Genomic DNA, 27,231 nt, shown 5'->3' on the forward strand with positions numbered 1-27,231 from the left:
ACATTTGTAGTGTACATAGTTCAGATGTGGAAAGAGAGGTTCGTCATGCGGCGCATATATGACCCGATCGTGATCCTGCCTGGATAGGTTTGCGGAGCTGCATTTCCTCTCTCTGCATCATCTTCAATCAACAACTAGGTCAAACTATTTCCGGTTAGATGACAGTTACGGGTGAGGTCATAATAGCTAGCCAGACAACAAAACGAAGATCGTTTATGCACTCGGCAGCCGTGTAAACACACAGACTCGTATCCACATTGTATGCATTTGGTCGTTCATAGATAGAAAGCAAATCGTGAACGTTCAATATCACCTATACAATGAGGCATATGCTATAACAAAAGTGTTGTTTCATCAACAGTTATAATCTAATTAAGAGCTTTTAATCGCAACGATACTTGACATGGCGTTTAAAGTTGATCTAGGTTAAGAAAATTTACAATTTTGCGCTAGGAATTAAGTTAGTCACTAACATTTCATGGTACCACAGAAAAAGTATCAAACAAGAGTCGGATAAATCTAAATGCTTATGGCAAAATGACCGTATTCAGTATACTAGAAAATCTGAGTTACTACGAAACTATATGTGTGATCTCAACCGGCCGGACACGGTTTGTCGACGAATTACGCTTTCGTTAGCACCACATGATAATAATGTATAGTAAGCGAGATAATTGTAGATATATATAACTTAATAGAAACCTTTGACCTATAAGGTTGTAGTGAGAGTTCCAAAGACAGCGACAACAGTACTTAGAATATTACCAATACCAAGTTGCTGGCAAAAGAAACGATTGCGGGAGAAGGTATGATATGCGTAATGTCTCTACCCTTTAAATTCTAACCGAAAGTTCCATATAAAACACTTTGTACACACAATGTTCTAGACCTTATCGTTCACCTTGTACAGACTTTATTTCGCAAGAACGGTTGGTGTCACTCATTCTCGAAAGCTGACTCTCTATTCCCCGATAATAAGTACCACAGTATCGTGGGCGGATGCAGCGATTATGAAATATGGGTCACAACGCATGTTTCGAGGGGTATTTCTTTCCCCACATCTCTCTTTTAGACCAACAGTGCACCCCATCCCCGGGATGTGCTTCGCCGCCGATATCATCCACTGAATACCGAACTCGTAGACCCATTTGAGCCGGCGTCGTGTTGTCTGTCGACTTGTGCTCGTCTGATCAATGCCAACATATATGGGGTAACTTCATCGATTTCCGGTTGGGCTGGCTTCCGGTAGAAAGGTATTTTATTTCTTCGCGTCGCACCGGTACGATCGTCACTATCAGTTCATCACACAAACCAGCGCCCTGCAGCAACACTGCATATACCGCCTCTTTCTGACACTGCCAGCGTTAGAGTCCTGAGTTTCGGGCTTTTTCGTGCTGGACCGCTTCCACTTCTACGCAGTACATTGGCGAGTATTGCTATGCCGACGCGACATCCGTCCTTTAACTTGTTCTTCGCTAATGTACTACAGCATTGAATCGGCTGGTTTTCCACCACGTCGATTACTTTGAAGGTCTGTAAATATTATAAGTGTACGGCAGATTGACCAACCATCATATCAACCTGGACAGTATAGAAATATACCTGCGTATTAGAAATCGACTATCCGCTGCAATAACATGATCTGTTATTTGTCTCTGTATGAGCATGCTTAGCTACTGGGTGATCTCAGTTAGGCGACTCCGCATCTTCTACCAGCTAAACGGCCATGTGATGTATAAACTCGCCAGACAGTGACGGCCAGATACGTCAAAAGAAGATCTTGTTTGTTTAGTTCAGTACGATATGATATAATTACTATTATTGACGCTTTGACGTCAAACCATGTTGGTCATCATTGCAACCATCGTCGACCCTCTAACTCTTAAAGGGAACGACATAACGTCTTCGAGTTTCGGTTGATTTTTCAGTATATTTAAAGAACTTGGTTCGTTTCACCGTTTGCTTAGTCACTTTGACGCGCGAGCCAAAATCCGCTTTCGAATAAATACCATATGTCGATAGTGAAATGTAGTAGAAACACAGAGCGGAAAAAAACTTCACAAGATAGTGGTTAACTAATGCAGCCCATATTCGGATTGGGTTTCCCCTATAACCCGTTGTAGCAACTGGAACTAGTCGTGTGATCGTATGCTCTAGATACCCTTACAACTGGAGTAAAAACTGGTGCCGTTTAACGATCTGGACCGAAGAGAAGACGGAAGATTTACTATTGACAGCTAGCGTATTCTTCTGATGTGCTTAAACGTGCACTGAGCGAACGCCACCTTCGGGTGGGCGTTTTCAGCTACCGTTAGTAAAGAATCGTAAAAAATCTTAGCCAAAAAAAAAATAGCAAATCGATCGTTGTTCTTGTGAGTGTTTGCTGTTTTTTTCGTCCTACGTTAATACTACCTACATAAGGTTAACGAGTCAACTCAAGTCTTGATAGACTCGTCGTTTCTGCGACTTGGATTGTGATGCATCTTAGCTCTTTACGTATGGGTACGTTTGAGTATTTTTTTTTGCTTCTTCTTCCTATTCCACATTACATAAATCTACAACGAACTCTGCCCGAGCCCCATGCTAAGAAGTGAAATAGTTCTATGACATTAGTTTGCTATATTAATTCGTCCCCACTCCTAACTATGATATCAATCAATATCAGATAAGAAATAAGCAATAATTTCTTCCGTAAGTTCACCGCTTCTAGTGGACAGATATCAGCGTCACACCGAACGATCAAAGGGATGGGCGAAGTTCCTTGTGATTCATTTTTCGTACAAGACCGTTGGGGTGGTCTACTTTCAAGGGTAACCATAAGACAGGTTATTAAGATGAGGAGATAAGGATGTGTCATTCTGTATAACAAGGTGCGCACGGACGGAAATGTACAGCATGTCCCTAAATGACTTCTATAAAGATTAGGATTTAAGCGTACTGAAAAAACAATATCAGATATAAAAACAAACACTAGGTTAGGGGGGTGACAATCCAGTAACAAGCATCAAAAGAACATTGTTGCGACCCTTGACAGCCAAGACAGAAAAAACAGCCAGTTTTTTCTGATTGCAGTTCAAGCTTATTTGTATTTATTTCTAACACATAATCGCTTTTATAATTACGTTAATTATTTCCTATACAGTTAGCCATGCTCAAGCTCAGCGTCAACAAAAAAATACGCTGGCCACCATAACACACGTAGCTATGAATATTTCATGAACTTGTACAGTCGGCAAGCAATCTTTATTTTTAGAGGCTGAGAAGGATTGGAACCATCTTTATTTAAACCTTTAATGCCTTTTGCGGAATGCATTTTTTTAAAAACAATAATATCGGTCCTGTTTTGCCGCCGGTCGCAGATGCGTCCGCCTTCGGCCAAGCTGGATACTACATCGATGATATTTTTAGCTTTTTATTTCCTATTTACCTTTTTTCTTGTCATTTTTTCCTTGTTGTCATGGGTATGTACTCCCTAAACACATTTCTGCTTGATCATTACTATCTTCACCGTTCGCTTCACAAGCGTCCCAGATGTCTCGTTTACACTTTCTGCTATGCACAAAAACCTCTTCAGTCGTGTCTAGGCACCCAGTTCGTATATGCGTCCTATTCTATCTGGAGTTTCTACGCATGCGCTACGTGTGTAATGATGTCTCCCCCTTTCTCTTCACTGATAATTCGTTCTTTTTTAAATGATTCTTTTATTTGATGTTGCCAAGCCTTCGTTCTTTTGGCTTTGCCAATTTTCCGAATGCTAGCAGAACTCTCTTAATGCGTTCACTACTTACCAGCACTGCCACTGCCATTAGTACTGCTACAGGGTCTGGATCGTCTGTTTGGCTTGTCCTACGCTCAGCCATATCTAGCCAACTCTCTGCCAGGAACTAGGGGTTGTTTAAGGTTTAAAGTATGCTATATTACCTGCACTACTTGATAGAATCGCGAAAGCGACGCGCGACCCGGCGTCGCCGCCTGCCGTCTAAGCCGCGAATGCGTTCTCTTCAATGGCGTACAATCTCCATAGATCCGCTCTGGGCGTGCTTCGGGCGTGCGACAATGTCAATACAATATGGTATTGTATTGAGCGGCGTTCCTTACCCGGACGCTCGCGCTCGCTAGAGAGCAACTGAGAGAAACGGAGCATTACAGGCAACCGCGCCACATCCGGTGGCCTTGGGAGACGCTCGGCCCACTCTACGTGCTTGTCTTTGCTTTTGTTTCCTGCTCTACCCCGCGATTGTAACGCGCATACCAGAACGACGTGTAGCGAATGGAGATTCGGAGTGGGGAGAATGCTAAGTGTTCCGCAAAGAGCGGTCGTCAAGTCGGCCCGACGCCTGGCGCCGAGCGGAAGATAGCGATTGGCTCAAGGAGAAAATTAAGGAAAGCCGTAGGACAAGACAAAGCGGAAGAAAAGCACTGCGGCGGCAGCAACAGATACTCGTGTCACTAGGCCACCGATGGGCGGAAGGACTCTGTGATAGGTTTGGCTCAGTCGGCGGCTTCTTAGATGAAGGGAGGGTGCCTTGGACTCCGTCGGGAATAGGTGCTGGCAATGCAAGCGTACATAGTGCTTAGTGAAGTAAGCCACGTGTGCCACCTTCAGGTACCGCGTATCGAGCGGGTACGCGATACAATGGTAAAGTCTGTTGCTGAAGGTTGTGGTAGGCCAACTTGACCTTGCTGTTCAAAAATCGATTTCCGTTAGAAAGTGTGTCTGTTCCATAGCCACAGATCGCAGAGGATCGAGCGGTGATCCGCTATCTTCTCTGCCATTGATTGTGGGATAGACAGACAGGACGGTAATAGGTAGCAGCAGGTCCCGAGGACAAGCCAAGGTTATTCAAAGCTTTAAAGCCTAGCAAGTAGCAGTAAAAAATTCACTTGCGTACGACGAAGCAGGCTACCTGCGCTAGCAGAACTATCTCTAAGAGCGGCGGTATTGAAAGACCTTACGCGTTCACTCACTCGCTATGTAACCCTACCGTACCGGACATAGCAATATTCATGGAGGGTGAGAACGACTAATGACTCTGTAACATAGCAAATTTATAAGAGTCCTATAGGCTTCTTGTGGCTATGGTGACCTATACGCAATACTAAGGACCAAGGAATTTGGTTTTTACTCAGGTAATGAGGTAACCATCCACCAGCGGCTTAACTCGTAATGATTCGTGTATGGATGACTCTATATTGTGGTAGCATCAGCATAGAAAGTGGGAAGGAATGGCAGTCTAAAGTTGAGAGAAGGTAGGCTACCTGATGCCGATGCTGTGTCAATTGACAATTGCTCGTCATTTTTTTGACAATTATGAATTTAATATTTTTTTAATTGTTTTATTGTGTATGTGCTTCGGTCTGTTCTTAACCGTAAACCTACTTTCACTTTAGCCTGTATTTAGATGAATGCGAGTAAAACACAGAAACCAATGTTATCCGCAGCGCCAAGATTTGTCACTTGTCAAGCTGTTAATAATCTGAGGTAAATCTTTTAGGGTACTACTTATTTAGGTTATTCTATCGTCTGTAACCTGGTTAGCTATGCACCGAATTCCTCCACTCGAAATGAATTTCCCAATACAGTATTGTTTACCGAACTTCGTCCGGTATAACGGCAGATATCATTACGGCTGACGTCTATCCCGAGAACTCGCTCGTCCACAACTTGCTTTAGGGGTACCAGACCTGTCTCCTTTGCACATGTTAGTCGATCACCTGAACGGCTCTAGCATAGGCCAACTTACCTGAATGGCTATACCAGCAACGAGTCAGCCGCTGGCATCAACAGGGTTCAAGGTTTATCTATATATCTGAATTCGACCTTAGTCCAGTTCACTTCGCTAAATGATGATGTCTGGCTGTCCAATATCGTTCTGACATCGTCGTCAAAGACCGTTTCGTAGGCCAGCGGTGTCATAGGCAGACTTGTGCCTACTTTAGGCTCTAGACCGTACCACTCCTGTTGACCCGAATATCATCTGGCGCGCGCCAGATGAGATGCCGCTCCGTACTCCTGCGAAGCCGGCTCCGCCAACGACTTTACCTATTCGCTAGACAACAGTAACAACTCTTCATTTAGATTCACGCTTTGAAGACGACAGGCAATGCGATGAAGTTCATGGCTGTGACGGCTGTGAACAACCGAATCTTCTTTCGCCTAACATCGAGAAGCGGTATCAGGAAGGAAGCAACAGAGCGGATTCCAACTGAAAGTTTGCTAGCAATGGACCATATAGCAGGCCCAAATTGATTCAATTGAACAGGCTCGAGCTCTGAGGGACTTTAGATGAATTTTCTATCCCGGGAAGTATAATTCGGCTTTCTTAGAGTTTTGTAATTACAGCCTTTTGATGATAATATAATAAATAGATATAGTCTAAGTGACATTATCGGGCTATCGAAAAATACAATATGGCATGAAGACTTAATTTAAATTATTGTACGACTATTTGGTATAGTTTTATGGATATCGTAGTACCGATAGGCCAAAGAGCCTGTATCGCTAGTAATGGTTCTAAGCGAATAGGCCGAGCAAATATCTGAGCTGGATTCTACATGAATGCCTTTTATTATAATATAGATAACTTCCTTTCACTCACATAAATTATATAGGTCATATAAATATAATGTGGGACATAGGCGTAAAGAAAGCTGCATTTACATGGCAATATGGATCTACATTTCGAATAGAGCAATGGCTACGAATGATTAGTCTTCAGTTTAGTGCCATGCTTCAAACAACCGTTTTAGATCGAATCTGTTAAACGATGATAACGATCTTAATTTGAAGGTAAACTAAATTATTCGAAATTAACTTTTCAGTAATCATTTGCCAGAGCGGATTAATAGCTTGTTTGCGATAAAAGATCGAGTTCACAAAGGAACTGTACGGTAGCCTCGTGCCGTTAGTCGGTACCGAGAAGCGTAAGCGATTAGCGCACCCCAGGAAGCCAGGTTACCTCACAGTTGATGTAACCGAATGAAGTTCGATTTCACGCGACGGTCAGCAGACGTTCTGTGCAAAAATCTGCACCATCGATGACAAAGATTCTTCATACGTCTTCCTGGTTAATACTGCTATTCAAGAATACCTAAGTCACCTGAGCTGATTTTAAAGACGCTTATAAATTAAACACATGACGAATGGATCTACTGTGGGTACTTTCTATTTGCACTTAACATACTTGACAAATAGAGGTAAAAAAGTTTGCTTAATTCTCTTTTTCCTAAATCTTGCGCCTTCTCATTTCAGGACGTTTTCGTGAAGGGTACACTGAAGAACAATCGGCTCAAGGTTGTGGGTACCCTGAAGTTCGCATGGTCGTAGCATATACTTACTAACTTACGCAAGTACTTAGTCTTGTATGAACTTCGACCAACAGAAGCTACATCTCGGGTACCGCCTACCGTCTTCGTCGTTGCATGTGCCCTTTAAGTCATCCGACGAAAACGTCAGCTAATCGCGCTTTCGTGTGGGCTCATTTGCGGGCGGTATTGAAATCGATGATCCAAAGTAAGAATACGTTACAAGTCCAATATCAGATGGTTAACGTGGACGGTGAAACGGCTTGAAAGAGACCGGGGCGGCTCAATAATTTCGTCTCAGGACGACACGTGGCCTAATACGCTGCCAGCACGGGCTCATCAAAAACCATAACCGATCAACAGAAGCAGCCGAAGCAATTGAGGGCCATTGAATCGGACTCAAATAAGGGTGTGGCAGGTTCTGTTTGCATTGATGAGGTTAAGGCCCCACCGTTGGAATGGATTTCAACGTCTTGCTACCGACCTATGTTCCTCCCGATTCTCCTTCGATGTTCAACGATTACTTACACGACACGAAGTACAGACGTAAGCGTAATATAAGAAATAATGCAAAAGCGATACCCTTATACTCTGGTAGAAGCGACAGATGAGAGCGACATGTGGGCGCTCTTCAAGGGCAAAATATGTTACGAGTACGAAGTGGCATTTAACGAAGACTCAAGAAATTTTTGAATAGATATATAGAAAAACACTCACGAAAGAGAAGGATGGGAGCAAAAAAGGCAAGGCATGGGGCAAAAAGCTAGCCGACATCTAATTCCTCTGTTGTTTTCATAGACTAAACCATTGCTGTGCTTTGAAGATGATAACCTCACTGAAGGTCGATGATAAATGGCGTTGTTTGAGGCTAATAACGAATGCACTTAGCAAAAGTTCGTGCAAATGAAAATCGTTGGTTGAAAAAAAGGAACAAGATAAGGCGATTCACCTTCTTCAACGCGATTTTCATAGACGACGTATTCTATAAACGCTGAAAATCCAAACCTGCCGAACTAATACTTGCGCTACATTATCTTAGTTGGCTCGTTATTTACTCAGTGATTGTAGACGCATAACAAATCGTTGATTGAGCTATACGACAAACAAAATAAAAATGGTTTGTTTTAGAGTGACAGGACTCAGGCTGCTTTTCACGCTCGCAGCGCCATTTTTTCTGACAATTGACCAAAACGCCTTTATTGAGTTATGTCGATATAGTCAGTAGGATTGATTGACTTGTACTTAACATGAGAATTTTCTAGGGTTCTGTTCCGTACAGCTGCGAACGCTAATGCACGCACACCTCTTCCGGTTGGAGCGCACGTTTACTTTACAGCACAGAGCACTGCTTGTTAGGCCGTCGGAATGCTATAGGAGGCGACTGATTCCTGCCAATGTACGATCCATAGCAATTTAAACTAGACCGATTGATCGTCAGCAAATGTCGGCAGATAAGCTGGCGCAGTTAAGAAAACTGTATGACTGATGATAGGCAACAATAAACACAGTACATGGATTCATTTCCTGCCGCCCAGTGATAGCCAGACGTGATGAGGGCCTTGCCTTCAAAATAGTCCGCCTCCGTAGCTCGCTAAGGCAAAGAATTCACTACTATCTCCGTGACATAAGAAAAGGACGTCTTTCTGCCCTGCTAACGGGAGGAGAGTATTTTTTTCGATATGTGGATATAATACAAACGCAGCTTAAGCTAATGCTATATAATTCTATTTAATCGTAGTAGCTGACGTTGTGCAAAAGAAATCATTAGCATATAATTAAGCATTGTTTCGTAAATACAGAATCATTGTCAGCTACCTGCATCTAGTTCGTATGAGCCTAATTGATTAAAGGGAACATTGCTAGACTACTGATAACCCCCGCCGGTGTTTAATATCACATTTATATATATCCCAGTCCAATCAATGAAGCTAATTCTGCGTCAAATAACATTTACTTGACATGCCCTTTGTTTTATCAGAATTTGTCCTTGCAAGATATCTGACGAGCCAAACAGCGTTTCATCTTTAAACTGCTTAATTATTTGTCCATCACTTCGCTGTCATGATTTACTCGAACAAGCTTTTTCTGTATGCCGCTTTATTCATTTCACTTTCGGGATCGATGCAGACGAAGTTCACGATCAAATTTACTGCCGTCTGAATCGTTCGATCAAGGCCCTTGTCCTTTCGAAACAGGCACGTATGCCTGCCGTTGCCGGGCACACGGACGTCATTGGTAGCATCCGCCCAGCTCAGATAAGCAAAACATTATTCCTGTATACCTAGCGAGTCCTCCGCTGTTCGAAAATGCCGCTCCGGGAGCCTACATGAGGGTGTTCAACCCTTTCGAAATAGCACCAAAGAGCTAATACATTCATGACAATCGCCGACAGAAGGAGGTGTCGGCATCTACTGAGATTCTCTCGAAGGAGCTGGGCCGAATTCGTGAGTTTTGCAGAGCACGATCTGTTTTGGTTGCCTGGGAACCGAAAACGGTAAAGATGGCTGTATGAAAAAAGAGTGTAAAAAAGAGGGTTAAAGACTGTGAACAATGGTTGAATGCCCGGAGGGGCCTGGTAACGTCTAAAACCGTGGAGATACGACCCGAACTGGGGCCGACAATAGTAGTTAGCCTCGATCGCTTGGAACTTCAGCGCTTTAAGGCTTATGGTCCTACATTAGCAATTTTATGCACACAAATTTACCCTATATTTTGCTGTTAGCCGTTATTTAGCTTGTATGTATGTAACAAAGATTTAAACAAATGATGATTGCTAGAAGGAGTGCCCGGACTAATGGAAACTCGCGGCTGGAAACTAGCGGATGGCAACAACGAGACCAAGATTTTTTTAGGCTCATTTTGACGCAGAAAAACTAGTGAGATGGGATGAACTCAAGTTTTGCTCTAGTTAAAAAGCGCTAGAACTTTCAATTGGCATAATAAAGAAAAGCAATACCTTTAACTTCAAAGCTGTGTTTGCGAATGCGTCTAGCCATAATAGTATGCTCTGACAGCTAAATAACTTATACGGTGGTAGGGTTTAAGGATCAAAAAAAGTTTGGACTGCTAAATCGCTTTATCGCAACAGAACTTAAATATTATAGAACCTTAAAATCACCACTACTTGATTGTTAACTACCAAATTCTTTTACCTAAACTTCGTAAACTTAGGAACAGGCAATGAGCGCTCGTAAATGTTTGTTTTTTCAAACTTCCCGAACTACCAGATACGTCACGTAATTATAGTGGTGCACTGTATTCCAATAGAACGACGTATGTTGCGGGGCTGACTCTGGCTTGCGCGTGGGTTTCAGTACAAGTATTTAGAGCGTGGCAGTATCCCTCCTCTCGCTTTCTATTTTCTCTTCTAACCATTCTAATCAGACCGGAGTCCGACTCCAGTGATCCGACGGAACTCAAAGCCGGACCGATTGCTCCGAAAATAACCATTTACTGAACAATACCCAGCATGTCTATTACGGCAACTCCACCCAAGCACCTAGCTTGGGGTCGCTTTTAATTATTACGATATACATTCAACTTTGATGTATGTGCCAACTGCGCAGAGTCCCATTGAACTGACGGGATTTTTTTTACCGCTAACAACGATACACGACAACCGCCTAAAACGAGTGAAAGATGCCGATCAGAACATGGCAGGCCGGGGTGAGTATCAACAGAGCGTACTACCGACAAGTAGAATGATATTACGTGGTCGAAACAAACAAACGAGGTTGTCTGACATGGTCCAATCTGGGCTGGCTCGACATGGTAGCGTTGTACGGTGATGATGATGATGACCTCGGTGATATTATGGATCTTGGTGATGATAATGATGAAGTTCATGCTGCCGCTGTATCGGTAGTGTCTCGATAGCGAAGGAGAGAAGGCGGACGATAAGATTGATTCAGGCTTCCGGCGTGCCTGACGTCCTATTTCTGATCTGCGTCATATTAATGGTATATAAACTCGGCTCAACTCGTTTGAACTGAGATCATAGAAACCGTTGACTACTAGCAGACGAAACATTACGGGGCTGAGTGGATAATAGCACACCTGCGCTTCACGACCCGCGTCGGAAAGCCTGGGCGTACGTGCAAACGTGCTTGGTGACTTAAATATTTAAGACACGTAGGCAATGTTTAATGTGAACAGACAATGGGCGTGGGTCGATTTAACGGTAATCACACTTTGCTTATTATTAACAGAATGTTGTTGTTGCTATGTTATTTCGCTGGCAAACGAACTTCGGTAAGTCTGAGAGTATTTCTGGGTCTGTTCTTGCACAATGTCTGCGAGTAAAATGTGGTGGTACTTTTGGTTTCTCATTATATTTTTTCTACTTACACCAACTTATCTAGTCTTGCTGTAAGTAAGGGTAATAAGGATGTCATTATATCCGTAAGTTTAGATCCCTGAGTCTCTAAAGTGAATCAACCAGACCTTGAAAGGGAACACCTATCTTGGTGGTGTCAGATAAAACAGCATGTTGTGTTACGTACGGGGTCGACAGCCACGTGACGAGTTTCCGGTGCACAACATTATAGACAGGCAACAAAACCTATGGCATCATGAAGGGAACCTTCAGTTACCGGTGGGCGCGCTTCGCGGTCGACAGGCAGTGGCAGATCTTTGCCGCTTCAGGCTCTCAGATGCGGTTTGTGGAGTGGAACGAAACGAAGTCTGGTGTTCGACCCGGGTTGGTTTTCGACCGAAGCGAGAATATGTGGTAAAACCAAGGCAGCACTCGTATGTAGCGCTGGAAGTCATGTGACAGGAAGTGCTGCTCAAAACAAGTAGATGGGTTTGAGTTAACTTCAATGGTATAGGTACGTATATCCTATAGATGTTGCGAATACATATTCAATATAAGAGCTACGCCTATGTGACAGCGTGTGGGATATTGACATTCATACTGGCGTTGCGATTCCTTCTCATGACTCCTTCATGACTTTCTGAGGAAGCCAATCGACTTTATGGAGAGTATCGGATTTTTTGCTATAAATTAATTTTTGCTTTTTAAATATAAATCAGTGCACACACATGTTCATTTATGCTGTTGATTAACTCAAGGCAACACGGTCAGGGAGAACTTTCTATTCAGTGTTTTATATTAATCTAGTTACATACATAAAGCATCCACACCAGGCTGATACGTTAGTGACATATATGATTCATTATTAAGTATAATTTCATAAAGTCTCAGCCTAGTTGATTCCTATCGTCGTTCCTATACTAAACGTCGTTGCTCCTTGAGAGTGCTTCAATTTGCAGGGTCCGTCGTACTCAAATAGAGACTTCAGGATGCACGAAGCTGTCGTGTAATAATGTATGGTCTTGCTACAGTTCTCAGACCGCACAAAAATTGCTTCTTAGCGAATCTCCAATTCACTTTTCTTACCCGTGTTCGTTTACGAGCTGAGAATCAGAGCCTAAACCTGTTTTAACCGGCAATGTCTGTGCAGCAATAACCGTTTGTGATTTCTCAGAAGCACCACCTGCCTGCCGAGCTCAGTCACCTTTGATTATTCCTAGCGTTGTTTTTTTCAAGATTCTTATATTATAGTCGGGTGCTGAGAACCAAAGAGGAATTGGTCTTCACCGAGTGACAGGGCAAAAATCTTTGCTCGAACTTATCACTAGGATTGCGCATCAACCGGTTTAACTTTCATTCGTAAGACAATGAGACGCAAGTTGAAAGCCAAAATAAAATAACTAACGCCATCTTCTATTTGACGCTCTATATGAGGTTTAAGTTCGGTCAGTTTAAATGAAGTGCCGGACCTCGTTCATGGTATGGCTATGCATCGCAAGCAAGCTGGTTATTTTCAACACCGAAGAGCTTCGTACGCTCATAACGAAAGGGCTAGGTCTTTATGGGTAACCAGAGCGAAATACGTTCCCACAATTTGGTCGCTTTAACGGTAACTATTAACGAATCGACCTGTATCGGTTGTTTTTGAAGAGGCTACGAACCCGCTATATCTGAGACTCCAAAGTTCTCAGTGGGGGAAACATTGTTCTTTGAGTCCAGCCTAGGTTACTCCTGTTGCTGAGCGCCTCCCGAACCTCGGTTTCATCTTCAAACACATCCAAATCGTCCGCCTAACGTGTTGTTTTCGAGGATAGGTACATATTAGACAGACGTTCAAGTGAACAGATATAGATAGGAATACGATACTATCTGAAAAGCATTTTAGAATTGGGATATTCGACGCAGCTCGTCCATGGCTGTTGGATCAATTATTCCAGATATAATTTGCGGAATTATGTTTGTGTACGTATACATATGCATGGGAAGATGTCCATTATGTTTGGGCGTATTGGCGTTTATTATAGAAATAGGATGAGTCCCGGCGGTACTCGGTGGTCTACATGTGGCGGGGGACGATTCTCTCATAGGCGTGGATTTCTTTCTTCAATCAGAGTCAATCGAGCGTGCCTGTGAGAACGTTGTGGGCACCGGTGGGGATATTACAATCGCGCACAAAAAATACATCGTTCTGAATAAGGGGAATGCCGCAAAGAGAAAAACGCGAAACATAGACCGATTATTTTTGGTAACTAAAAACTCAAAGTCCTGTGAAGTTGCAACTTCATACATCTAGTTATTTGGTAAACGTCGATAAAAACGATTTATTTTTCAACAATTCTTGTAATCCTTGATCGTATTGTACTCCGAATGTATATCGTTGTAAATTGTGTACATGAATGCGTTTTTTACAGACAGAAAATTAATACTAACTAATTGATAATGGTAAGAATATTTTTCTATAGGAAATTTAGTAGGTGACTAGATCACTCACTGAACTTTAGGAACTTGGCTTCGTACAGGGATTTTTCAGAGGATTTTAAAGTCCCGTTTTTTGACCTTGTGCCAACCATTCGCTTACGGCATCCCGCATCTTTCTAGACGTTCGAAGTGTAAGATGCATATTTTTCTGTCTTTAATGGTCAAGGGTAAAACTTATAGAATCAGTTTCACCAGTACGTCGATCTATCAAGTCTATTAATATACGCAAGACGTAATTCAGGCTAATAAAGATCAAATATCGATGAGACTTTGCTTCATTTCCGCCGCACGAATCGCTAATGCTATCCTCACACCCGCAGGCGTCAATCGAACGCGCCGTACCAACCTATCCGGACATCTTCTTCCGTTCCCACAGGCCAGAAACCACATGCCGCCTCACTATCCGAACCGAACGTCAGCGAAGCGGCAACACAGCGTCTATCAAGGCCTATTCAGCTACGCGACCGAGTCGAAAACCAACCATTGTCTTGGGCCTATCGGCTGCTGCTATACTCTTTGCTCAGCGCAATAACCGATAAGTGTTATCGACGGTACTGTAAATATTGGTTAAAGTTTTCTTAGTTTCTTCTTGTGGCTAACACATTAACAGCGGTAGAAAACGCATCAAGAAAGTATAGTGGTTAATGAAGATCATTCTATTCATTACAGAAATGTATATACGGGATGAAGCCAAAATCGTCTTGGCAATATGGGAGCCTTTAGTTTCTTCAATACGCATATCACGTAAATATCGAAAATTCAAGTGATTCACGTATCGAAGTATTTTTCAAGCTATCACAAGTCTTCTACCCCATCCTGTGTGTATCTTTTTTTTCTGTATGATAATACGTCGGTATCACATCAGACGTCCTACGGATCCAACGGCGCTAGCGCGTCCGTTATATGGGAAGCGTAACGGGGGTGGCACCTCCCTGGATCCGAAGGAGGGTGCAGAGTTATTGTTGGCCATTTATCTGTTCATTGGCTGCTGTTTTCATGCAACGATAAAGCATTTCATAGAGAGAGCTGCTGCCCACTACTTAGATAAAAACTAGGTATTACATTGTATGTATCTGTGTTAAGTTTCAGTTAATTGGCTATTTGATAAAACATAGCTCAAATATCCCAAATAATTTGCTACGGTGCCTTCCTCTGAGGCCAATTTTTTTTTACAATGAAAACTTTAGTTCATTCGCTTTTAGGCACAGTTTCCTGACATTTTCTCTCAAAAGCATTTTTCTAAACGAAACGATTATAGTTCTCGGCCGATCTTAACGGGACCCCTGAGCTTGTATTTGTATCTCTTATCGTTAACAATAATCAAAAGCTATTTTCACTTTCTGCTTTTGATAACAACGCCGACCTAGTCGTCCTTATGGCGCGTGGCGATCGCCATCTCTGGCGAACCTATGGCGGTCGGAGGCTACCTAACGGACCGCCCGTAGTATAAGAGGCACAGTGCTAACGATAGACAAATTGACATGCCACAATTCGCGTACAACACAAGCTGCCGTGACGTCAACAAATCAGCGAACGCTGCGTGATATAGTAGCGATATGGATGCTTAGTTCTAGCGTTATTGATGCTGAAGTTCGAGGCCCAGCTGCGCGACAGGCAACTCTATAGCTCGAAAACAGCAAAGCCTGCCTTGCTCACGAAAAAGATGGCCGGGTGGCCGGCGAAAATTTGACGATGCGTTGAACGTGTCACTTGTATAGAGGGCCTGCGGATGCATCTTAAGAAGCAATCAGAATCTTATGCTCGAAGATCAGTATCGATAAATTTCTGTCTAATGTATCACTAGGTCGCAATGGGTTTCAAAGATCACATAGTGCTATACGTTTTCGAATAGTCAGCTGCCGTAGGCATACATAAGTGGATAAGTAACCCTTGAAGACATTTCGATTAAGACAACTTAGATGGTCAGATTAGATAGTCGCAGCTCAAACTGTGTTTGAAATCGATAATTCAATTGCCCTTTATATAAGGATGCTCTTAAAAGCTATGGAGACATATAGAAACAAAAGTTATTCTAAATTTCAGTATAAACAAATCTCAGTACCAGTGTCCAATAACTTACCTGGATCATTTAGTTCATATGATAATGAAGCTACTAAAGTTTCGCTATTTCTCAATAATCGGATACTCTTACGATATCTCCCAAAAAAATTTGACCTTTGTGATGTAATAATATTAATCCAAAAATAATGTTAAAAAAATATATGGAACTTTGCAAACCGGAATAGGGTTGATCACAGGAAAAAAACTAGGCTTTTAGCTGAATAAAATGGAAAATAAGTAAGGGATCTTTTTTCCCTTTCTGCACACTGAATACAGCTCATTATTACAGTACAAATAACAGAAACAAGCCCAACCTACCAATGAGTATTATATCTTTCAACTATTGTATGATACAGCGACTCAATAATTTTTTTGACTATTCTGTTTTTGTTGAGTGTCTCTATAACCATGTGAGAAACCTCTTACCGCAACAAAAACCACAGTGAGCTTCAACGAGCTGTAAACCATTTTTGACAAGAACGCCGCCCAAAGATTCTCAGGCATGCCAGCCACAATCTGTTGGAAATCCCGCATTATCTGCAGATTGAGCGAACACCCTCGGAATCATAAAGTTCATCAATGTCAGCCTCGATCAGTGTTTGTCTGTGGTGCATTGCTATCAATGAGATTGTCAGCCTTTGCCGCAAATGCATTGAACATGCCCTTTTGAGAACAACGGCTCATCATTCTTGAAGTCTTGAGGATTCGGCCCGCATATGAAGACAGGTACTCACCACGAGGTGCAAGAGGTGTCCTGCTAGTTCTGATGACAATTTACGAGTGCCCGCATTGTGCAACATCGAAATAAACCTCACAACCAGGGAGAAGGAGAAGATAGGGAAGGGCCATCAATGTTTTCGGTGAAGGTTAGCCATATGTAGAAAGAGAATAGCAGATAACGGCCTAGAATAGCACTAGTTTGCAGGAACAAGCGGTGAAGTATTGGTGTGATATATCGTTAAAAAGGGTCGCGAATAGCTGAAAAGCAAGCGTCCCTTAGTGTCGATAAAACACGTACGGAGCCTCTGCTTAAGGGGCACTCACTCACGTACGTAAGTACATAGCAAAGGGCCGACTTTCTCGGAGCGGTTTTGATCTTATTTGACTCGGCGATGCAACAACGGGGACAAGCGTACCTCTGATCATCATCGACTGTGGTTGTATGGGGCATGGGCCGTGAGTGGGCTTGTGGTCTTATCATTCCAGAAGGCGGATAACCTGATTGCGAAGGATTTTGGCCTTCGCTCGTCGTACAGTGTCGCAGGCGACTCGTGTTTGCGACAAGTTGACGGTCGCTAATTGGACGCTGTCATTCTTAAAGTGAAATTGCGATTTGCGAACATAACGCTGGCCGCTACGAGTTTTGCATCAAATGTTTTTCTGTCAGATAAAATGAGCGAAAAGTTCATTGATGCGTAGTGCAACATAGGAGTGTTGAAAGCACTCCGATTTAAAGATAACTCATGACTTGTACGGATTAACATAAAAACCTACCAAAAACCTAACCGCTCCGATACATCAATATGTGTGGAACAGTGCCACCGTATTTGGATTGATTACAGGCTAGCTAAATAACTAGTTCATAGTATGATTTTTGTAAAACACAATTACTGGAAGATTTGTGTCAGTTTGGGTTGAAATGGGTTCGCACCTATTAGCTCAAATGATCCACAGATGTTCAGACTCTGAAAGACTTCCACATATAATTTTGAATAGTTCCGACAAACGTGTATTCACAAATCCCCCTTTACTCAGACCAATAGTCTCCTATCAGAGGCTCGGCAAGATGGGAAAGTAATTCGTGCACTTTCGTATTCCTTTTTTTTGGATATTCTTCAACCACTTTTACCGATAGAAGAGCTCACGACATAAAATCTTTTCATTCTAAGTAAGCTTTGTCTCGGTGTTTCTAGGCCACAAGTGGTCCTTTCTAATGGCGCGCGTGCTTGGTCTTACAGCTGTCGTAACCTATGAGCGTGCGCCACTCAGGCTTTAGGCAGACAGGTAAACTTACTTCTTCAAGGTTTCACTTCTACGAAAGCCTACTCAGCTTCCATTGACTCAGAGCTTATTCATATGTTCCATTGCTAGTTTGTCGACCCTGACACAAAGAGCAAACGTACTACCTGTCTTTATGATGGAGTCTTCGCTCAGTCACTCCAGTGTGTTTAACCTGATCAGGCCAGACAGGGCGAGTCCTCGATTTCGAACCCAAACCGCTTGAACCCAAGCGTAGACGAGATATGGTCGCAGACGCCGCTGTCTCCGTTCGCTTTAAACGCATTCGCGCATATTGCTGTCTGTACAGGCTCTCCGCCGCTGATCATCTGCCGATGGGTCTTGACGAGTTCATGTACCTACGAGTCACTAGTATACAATAAACATCTGGAAGTCAGGTGGAGAAAGTCGTGCGTCGTGAGCCGCTGAGCGTGTGCTCCGCCTGTATTCCCGAAGTGACCCTGTCTACTGCTGCTTTATTCGGGACCGAATGCACTGTCGCCGATTGCACACGGCTCGATTCGGTACCGCTCCACTCAATGCAGGTAGGTTAAAAAGGAGACAAATCTACAGAGAGGCTTAGCATTCAGCGCACTCATACTTCGACGCTACAGAAACAGATGCCTGCTTCTGTTGAGTAAAAGCAACGGCAACAACTATCACTGCCGCCTCAATATAGAAAAGTGCGCACGGCAGACAGTTCGAGCTGGCCAAGGCCGTTGCATTGTATCTGACATTAGAAATTGCCGATTAGCAACCTCAGGGGATTAGAAACGAAGTAATCTTCGATGGACTCTTAATGGGGGGGGGGGGGGGGGCAGAAAGCAAGGTCGTTCTAAAATTGAGGCTTACGTGGTACGAGTAGGAAAGGAAACCTACGTTACTCTTCGTTTTTTACTCCGTGAGATGTGGTCGGTCGATTTGCCCGCGCAGACGTGTGCCTGGCATGTTCCGTCTGACCCCGTTTGTGCACTAGGCACAGACGGATGCTATAACTTGATAATCTTTTTTTGGACAAGTTTTTCAAAGTAAACGTCGCGAAATAAAACGTGGGTTTAATGTAATAACCTGGTAGAAAAACGTTTGATCGTTGTGGTCTAAAATCGATAATCGAAGAGGCCATTTATTGTCGGTAGGCGTGTAAACGGGCCTTCTTTCAAATTTATGCTTGAGTACAATGTAATTAGGTAGATCGGTTATAACTGATGCCTTTGCAGAAGCTAAAGTAGCTAGGTCGGTTTTGGATGTAACTGTAGCTTATTAACAAGATAAACTATAGTACTCATTTTAGCATCGAGTTCCCGATTTCGAGGTGTCAGAAACTATACCGCATCTCCGGTCCGTACTAATCAGTGACGAATCTATCTGTTTAGCACGTCTAAACGTTCATTCATTTCATGTATAATTTTTCGTGTTCAGCGAATTTACCTCCTGAATTACCGCTACAGATACGACGGATGAACTGATGGCGAGGTGTATCACGAAGGTTATCACGAAATCAGGAACTGGCCCACCTAGAACTCGACTCACTTTTTTTTCAGCCCTTTACCTGCTACGCAAGCCGGTCACATTGTGTTCAACAACCTGGAAAAGAACCATAAATCGCATGATCTTGAATGGTTCCGTCCACCCCAAAACAGTCACTGCCTAGCTAGTAGCTACATGGCAATGAATCTGGTAGTAACTATACGCATATTATTTTATCTCATCTAATATAGTCCGCTATAGTTCGATTCAGGTACGAGCTGAGCTAATCAGCGGCGGCGTTTCGGATAAGACGAGAGAGATACTAGGAAATACTACAGCCCTATCTGAGATAACGTATCGTACTCGGCTGCTAGTACGGAGATGTGTATTTTGACAGGTCTATCAAAGTGACTCCATGAATGTCGAGTAAGATACAAGGTTAGATTGTTTAGTAAAAGCAGATTTTTCATACTACATCAAAGAGGGCTCGTTCACAGAATGAAATTAGCTGAAAATTGGCGTTAAAAAACAGTACATCGCTTAATCGCCATATAACAGCTTCTGATTTTCTACACTATAGACACATGTTCAGTTGTTGATTCAACGGAACATTGAAAAGCTGGGTTTAAAATACAAGCTGGTGACTACAGTTAGTTTGTAAATTAACTATCGCCATATGCCAAACGATGCGCCTTCTAATTGTAAGGCGCGGCCAGTCGACGACGTAGCTCGTTCGCTGTTGCCTACGACCAACGACGATCGCTTGGTGACCTGTGGGACACGTGGTAGCTAGGTTCGAATCCAAGCGTGTACATGTACCGTTCCGTGCGTGTGTAGTATTTGTGACTGTTCACATATGGACGTAAAACACGAACGACGTCTGTGTGGTAATTAAGCATCAAGACAGAGTTTTCTATATTAACTAGGAAGGCGCTAACATGACCGAACGGATACGGCATTCTTTTACCGAAACGATAAAAAAAATACTAATTTCGAAATAGTACAAAATGAAGCTGAGTAAATGACATGTGTGATGAGCAGTGCAGCCGTAATAAAACTTTTAAAAGAAAGATATTGCCGAAAATCTCAATATTTGTAGTGCTTAGTAATATGCCACAAGTACCGGGGGTGTTTAACACTTCCAAGTAACGCGTGATGTTATACGGTTCGTATACGGTGTTTTATCTGGTAAGGCAACGCGTAGATCTGGGACATTTCACTCAATTGAAGCTCAAATTAAACAAAATTTACCTAGCTTATTTTTCCTTTCCTCTAAGGTTCATACGCAATTTCCGCACTTTGTACATTCAATCCATCCCCTATCATTTCAAGTGCAAGAGGGCCACAGATCGGCATCAGATTGCCTCATCAACCAGAAGTTGATGAACGATCCAGGTGCATCTCCCAAAAATCAGGCACCAGCCTGGCATCAAACCCTGTTAGCCCCATGGGTACTTCACCATTAGCTCCATGCCACCCGCATGCGTTGACCCAATCCACACTCACTAAGAACATCAACACCATCATCGCCATTATGAGCTATCTCGTCATTTTCGTCTGCACCAAACTCAGCCAGACAATATATGTTGGTGTTTGTCGCAAGTACTATCCAAACTATACACTGGCGATTACTCTCGTTTTCATCTCGCTGGATTCTCGTACCGGTATGTTTAGTGGCATAGTTGGTCGTGATGTGGGCCAAACCCGTTTTGCGACGTACGCCCAGCGTCTGCATGAACCCTAGGTGCATCATAGGGACGCATGATTTTTTACTCTCCACGATACGCCTGAGCATGTTCTGTGCAGATAGACGCCTGTGCTCCGTCCTTCTTTGGCTTGTTTGGTTCTATTCAGATGAGTTCAGTCAGCTTTCACTTTCTATAGACATTATTTTTCTCGTATGCGTGCTACCTTGACGGGTATCGGACCCCCTGAAATACACCCATAGAGCTGCGCGTCCTCAGATGTGCGTCCGAGAACTCCGAAACCTCAAAAAAACAGGCCATCGCTTTCAGACCACGCCGCCCCCAAACCTCGAGCGGTGCCTTCTGCCATCGAAAGCCCTAGCGAACGCAGATCTACCACTCTGCAAGTGCAAAGCCTGTGTGTTCTTTCTTTCTACTCAACGAGAAAGTCTGAACGAGTGAACGACCACAGTGTCTATATCGGAGACCTGCTTCGCCAGCAGCGACAGCCTGACTCGTTGAGTGCTGTTGTACGCCGACCATCTGGACGCAGACCGTTCTGGTAGATTTAGAACTCCCCCAGAGAGTCAGCGCCTCCATTCTACAACCGTATTCACTTCTAACTAGTATCAAGCATTCTACTGACTGGTTTATGTTGTGTTACGCGATGTTGCATTACACAGCTCCTCGATGCAGTACGTTTCTGCGATAGTGTTTTTACAGCGACCAGAAACGCGCTAGCGTTAACCAGCGCTAAACGCTAAGAACCACTCAACGTACTAGGTTAGAGAGGGAAATTTTGCCTCTCGCCTGATGACTAGTAAATGCGGGACTGACTGATTTGTTGGTGGCTGAGATGGAGGAATCGACCCCCGCGCCCGGAGAGATCATTGCCCGTTAAGACCTGTGGTAGAAGTCTTAGCTGCTTAATTTATGTATTTTTGAGTAAATACAGGTTTAGAAGGAGTACACGCAATGACTCTATACATGACCAGATACATGAGAATACACACAAATTAGACCCAAGATGAAAGTACGTTACTATGATTGTTTCTGAGTTTTTAGTTTCGAGCCTCTTGGACAATTAGCTACTTTCTGTTAGTTATTCGTGCCTCCATTTTGTTTCGTAGAAGAACACTTTATGTAATGTGTAACCTTATCTATGTAAAATAACGCATACAATTAATTTTCCTGCGCATTTATGTAGCGTTTGATTATTATTTCTATTAAACTCGGCCAAATTAATTAAATCCTACGGAATGACAAGACGCAATGCAAACACCTCGTCACAGGAAAAAAGGAAGATAATAATAATAGCCTTATTATTGATGTTCCTTTCATGAAAATACGACCACCTGCGACATACGACGCAGACGACTAGCTTTTACGATTTCCGCAGTCTACCTTACGCTGTCACCATACCCATGTAGGCTGTATCTTCCTGAATAGATTGTGCCATCTGGCGAGCGCAAACTCAATAATCTATGCACCCACATATGTGTAGAGTCTGCTGTACAAACGCATCATGATTGACAAATCCAAAAAAGTTTCCCGCAATTTTTAGAACTCCAGTTACAAAAATGCCCCCTTTCACGCTTGTCGCTCCTTCCGTCTCGATTGTCCCTACCCGACGTGCTCAAATTTTGCTGTTTCACTAAACCCAGACCTGATGCTAGGTCTGACCTTCTCTAGCCTCTGCCGTGGCTGCACCCGTTTTCCCATTCGCGACTAACATTATTATTATCACTACAGCGCTTAACTCGGAGAAGCACGTGCGCTTGATATGGCATCGCCCCCAGTATCAGCACGAGTGGGGTGGCTGCGACTACGTTTTTGTTGGATCAACCGACTATCCTCGACTACCTCCGACAACCTCTTCCTTCCCCCACATCTCAAGCAGGTTTCGAAATGGGAAAGGATATTGCCCACAGTCGAGCAACCAGCGTTGCAGTTTCCGGCAGCATTCGGGCGGATTGTTCTGGTAGCAGACACGAGGCCTCAGGCTCGTGCAAAGTCGCCGCCGAACGCCAGACCTTCCGCCAGCCGGTTCTGACATTGGGTTTTCTAGCGGGACAACCAGATGGCCTCCGGTTCCGGACTCCGGTGTTTGGTGGGCGAGGTAGTAATGAAAAAAAAAGAGGGTAGAGAGGTAGGGGCGACTGCGTTTGCTGAACATGGATTAGAGAAGTAGCGCAAGCCAAGTCAGTTAGATCCTATTGAATCAATATGCTCTTTGCTACATAGAATATAGAGAGAACAACTAGATAATAAGAATTTACGATACAATAAATAGAAGCATCATGTTTTTTTTTACAGACAACAGAACTTATAGACAGAATAAATCCAGCCCCCACCGGCTCCTGCAAAAAGGTCGACGTTTTTCGTTTGTTTCGTTATTAGTAGACACACGCTCCGCGCCATCGCTCACCGCTTTCCTTAATATGATAATGTTAAATTGTATATATATGTATACAATTCCCGTTATGATCCGCTGTGCGCTCTGTCTACACGGCCCGAGCAGGTGGTTTTTTTCCTATTTGCGGTGCCTTTTATCATCCAGTGTTTATCACCGAAGTCGCGTGGCGTCTGGTAGCCTTCCGAGTTCTGCCCATTGTCGTTGTTGTTTTCTGGTAGTTGAGTACGAACGCACGTTGTGCGCACTCAACCAGGTCTTCAGCGTCAACGTCAAAGATAATGCTTGGGATGACAGATAAGGGCAAAGGAAGACAACAAAGGTGAGACAGTGCGAGGGGCAGTTATGTTAGTTTATTTAAAAGTTGGTGCCATATAACGTTATAGGTCGATGTATTGGTTGTGAAACGTTTTCTCCGGTGAGATAAAGAAAATGCTGCGAAAAGAATGGAAAAGCGTTTCTTTATGCGCCAAATCAGAAGCTGTGTTTATTCTAAGTCATAATCCCGCTGCTTATGACAAGTGATTGGGTTCAAGGGGGTTACGAAAGGAATTTTATGTTTAGAATTTTCAAACACCTCCATGATTGAAATTTCCTATTATCTAATCATGTTAATTGAGTGTACGCTATCTACACGAAGATAGTCAATAGGAAATAATATTCGTTCTCATTGATGCATGCGCGAGGGTATCTTTTCAAAGTATATATCTTCTAACTTACTAATTTGCACTAGCTAATAACTACACAGTGTAAAAGTTATAAAAGTACAACGGTAAACCCTTAGATGTAAGTATGTGTACCTCATCATTCAGCAAAGCATCTAGGCTACCGATAATGCATGCCGGCTGATAGTTCTGTCTAACTGCTTGCGAAGTGGGTGTTCCCTTGAGTACATTTCAGTGTTTACCATACGGACAATCGAAATCATCTATAGAGTATCTACGAGATGTTTTGACAACGTCGCCCGTATTACCAAGATATTTATCGCAGCCCAGAACATATCACCGTTCAACGAGTCTCTCTACAACCAATCTTTGAAGGATTACCCTGCGCATCCATTCACGGATCCCCAAATCTTCGTGCGCGTCTATTGACATGTCACACTTTTTTTTCTATATCTAGTATACACATAACATGCGACCATCTAGTCTTGTAGATTTGTTCATTTTCTCTTTTGGGGCACGGCCTGATACGTTCAACTAACAGCTTCCTTACACCCCTTCATCGGCGGTGAATCAGAAACGGAGTAGGCATTGGCAGCTAGTACTGGACTTTCGACCTCACCGTGGGCCCATTCAGTCGACGCCTGAATGTATGTGTAGCTCGCGGTACTTCTCTCTGGGAGCCAGTAGCCATTGTCAGCGATTACCAGCGGTCGAATGGAACCAGCTGCGACCACAACGGGAGCAGCTGGTAAAAGCGCTCCAGAGTTGTCCGACGCCGTGATCCATCGCCCTTCTGTTTGAATCGTGCTCTAAGCACCCCATAACGCTGGTGATCTTCGCCCCGCCTGGTAGTTTGCAGATGAAGCAGCTTTCGATGAGAGGCTCGTGCACAGGCGCGGCCTTTTACTCTATATGCATCGCGTCGCAATTGATGGTTTTCCCCGTAAGCTGTGCTGATGAAAACCGATCAGTAGCTGGCATCGTTGCGAATCATTGAAGGATGCCAATGTGAAAAGGCGTTTATGTAGACAAAGATGTAGGTGGATGTTCAACTATAACACTTTATCTAATTCCAGCCATATTTGTTATGCCATGGCGAGTTAAGGCGATCAAGATTTTCTCACAATGAAAATATATGCCATTTGTCATAACCATTAGATGTGTTAGGAAAGCAAGATTTAGTGATTTATTAAGTTGTATCTGTACATTTAATTTTTAGGAGAAAGCTAGAAATAACTAAAAGCTGAACTTGAACTTAATTCGATTTAGCAAATCGCGATCAACTGTGCCGCGTTCTTTCTTTACATTGAAAATGCACAGTTGTTTTTTGTCTAGATGTAAATCATACACACTGCAAGATTATCTCAGAGTGACGTCGCCCAAATCTTTGAACTACCAACTTAGGCATACTTTTCAATTGGGCTTCCGACCCATACAATCTACGCTTGCGTCGAAAGTCGAACTCTAGAAGCAGGCCTAATGACCATTGAACGACATCGTATGGTAGCGATTTATCTAACAGAGGAAACTAGCATTCCTTTTAGTCATTGTGTGATACAGACCCTAAGCATTTCTATATGCATCCGACGAACGTGTTAACAAGAAAAGCACTAGAACAGAGTAGAGGCCTTTTCAAAGGACGCACTATAGCGGAACACAAATAACTGTTGAAACGTTCGTGGTCAGTGTCGCGGTCGACATTGTTATGTCTGGACATTTGCATCTATCTGGATTTTGTTAGTCATGCGTAAGATTCTTTCGTCGCGTTGCCCGCCACCTTACATTTACGTTCCATCCCACTGGACAGGGCAATTGCTGTTCACGGTTCGACATTTAGGAAGAGGATTTAAGGCCGTCAGAGTTCAATCGCGCTCCTTGCTAAGCCATACATTCAATTCTAATTTATAATAGATGTGAGCTTGTGAAAATCTTTCGCAGCTAGGCCATTGCGCTGTTAATCAAAAGGAGTGATAGAGATAATAGATGTTACTGACGTACTGATTAATGATATGTTAAGATATGATTACAGTTACCCAATATCTTAATTTGTGTCCTATTCTTTCCTTCGACTTTTCCTTTATATTGGTAGGCAAATGGAGATTAACAAACAAGCTCGACATTGGAATTAGCTCAAAGAAAAGTTCAAACTTGCACCGAAAGCGACTTCCCAGCAACATGTTTCATGTCACAATCAGGTGTACTTCGCGAAGATTCTTGTGCAGCGCGTTGATCAGCGGGGCTGTCGATCTCTTACCAGTGAATTCTTTGGCGGTTCCACGTTGCAACACCTAGCCGTACATGTTTCCAAGGTGTAACTGTGCTGGTGTTTTAAGTTAAGAGTAAGTTCTTAGTCGAATAAACACTGCTTGCCCCGCAAAATTGACCGAGAGGCCTCCGGAGTCTGTAGTGGCTTCGATGAGAACTCGATGCAACGCATCTCGATAAGTCGATGAAGTTTTATTAGCAATCTGTTACAATGAGAGGGAGACCCACGAGGCGAACTAGAGAGAGTCTTCTTGGAGCTAAGGAGTCATCTGGAGTTCTCAACGTCGACAAATGCTTACAGCTCGATCGGCTTATGGTCGCTGCTACTGCCATCTGGTGCAGTGTGAGTTCCTTCGTGTTTTGCGCTAGGTAAGCCAGCGATTTAGAGCGCTAGCTTCTCCAGCAAAAGCGGACATCAATTTAAGATCGATAGTGGGCGACTTTGCCATTCAACTTGTGTCAGGGTCTTATGTGTAAACTAACGAAGAAACTTTAAAACGGTCTCGTAGATTCGCTAGTCTAGTAAAATCAGAACGGTAACTCGTAAAAAAGTGTACATATATATATGTACACTTTTTT

At 43.2% G+C, this 27,231-nt stretch overlaps 1 long non-coding RNA gene across 2 annotated transcripts in view; it reads right to left on the reverse strand.

Moving 5' to 3' along the window:
* LOC111263166 (uncharacterized) overlaps positions 1-27,231 on the reverse strand; it is a 74,141-nt gene that overhangs the window by 8,000 nt on the left and 38,910 nt on the right. For both annotated transcript variants that reach the window (XR_002682069.2, XR_002682068.2), the window contains exon 5: positions 19,586-19,741. This is a non-coding gene — a long non-coding RNA (uncharacterized LOC111263166). The remainder of the gene's footprint in view (positions 1-19,585; positions 19,742-27,231) is intronic.

Source organism: Varroa jacobsoni, unplaced genomic scaffold (genome assembly GCF_002532875.2).
Source record: "Varroa jacobsoni isolate VJ856 unplaced genomic scaffold, vjacob_1.0 scaffold_739, whole genome shotgun sequence".
Taxonomy (NCBI): domain Eukaryota; kingdom Metazoa; phylum Arthropoda; class Arachnida; order Mesostigmata; family Varroidae; genus Varroa; species Varroa jacobsoni.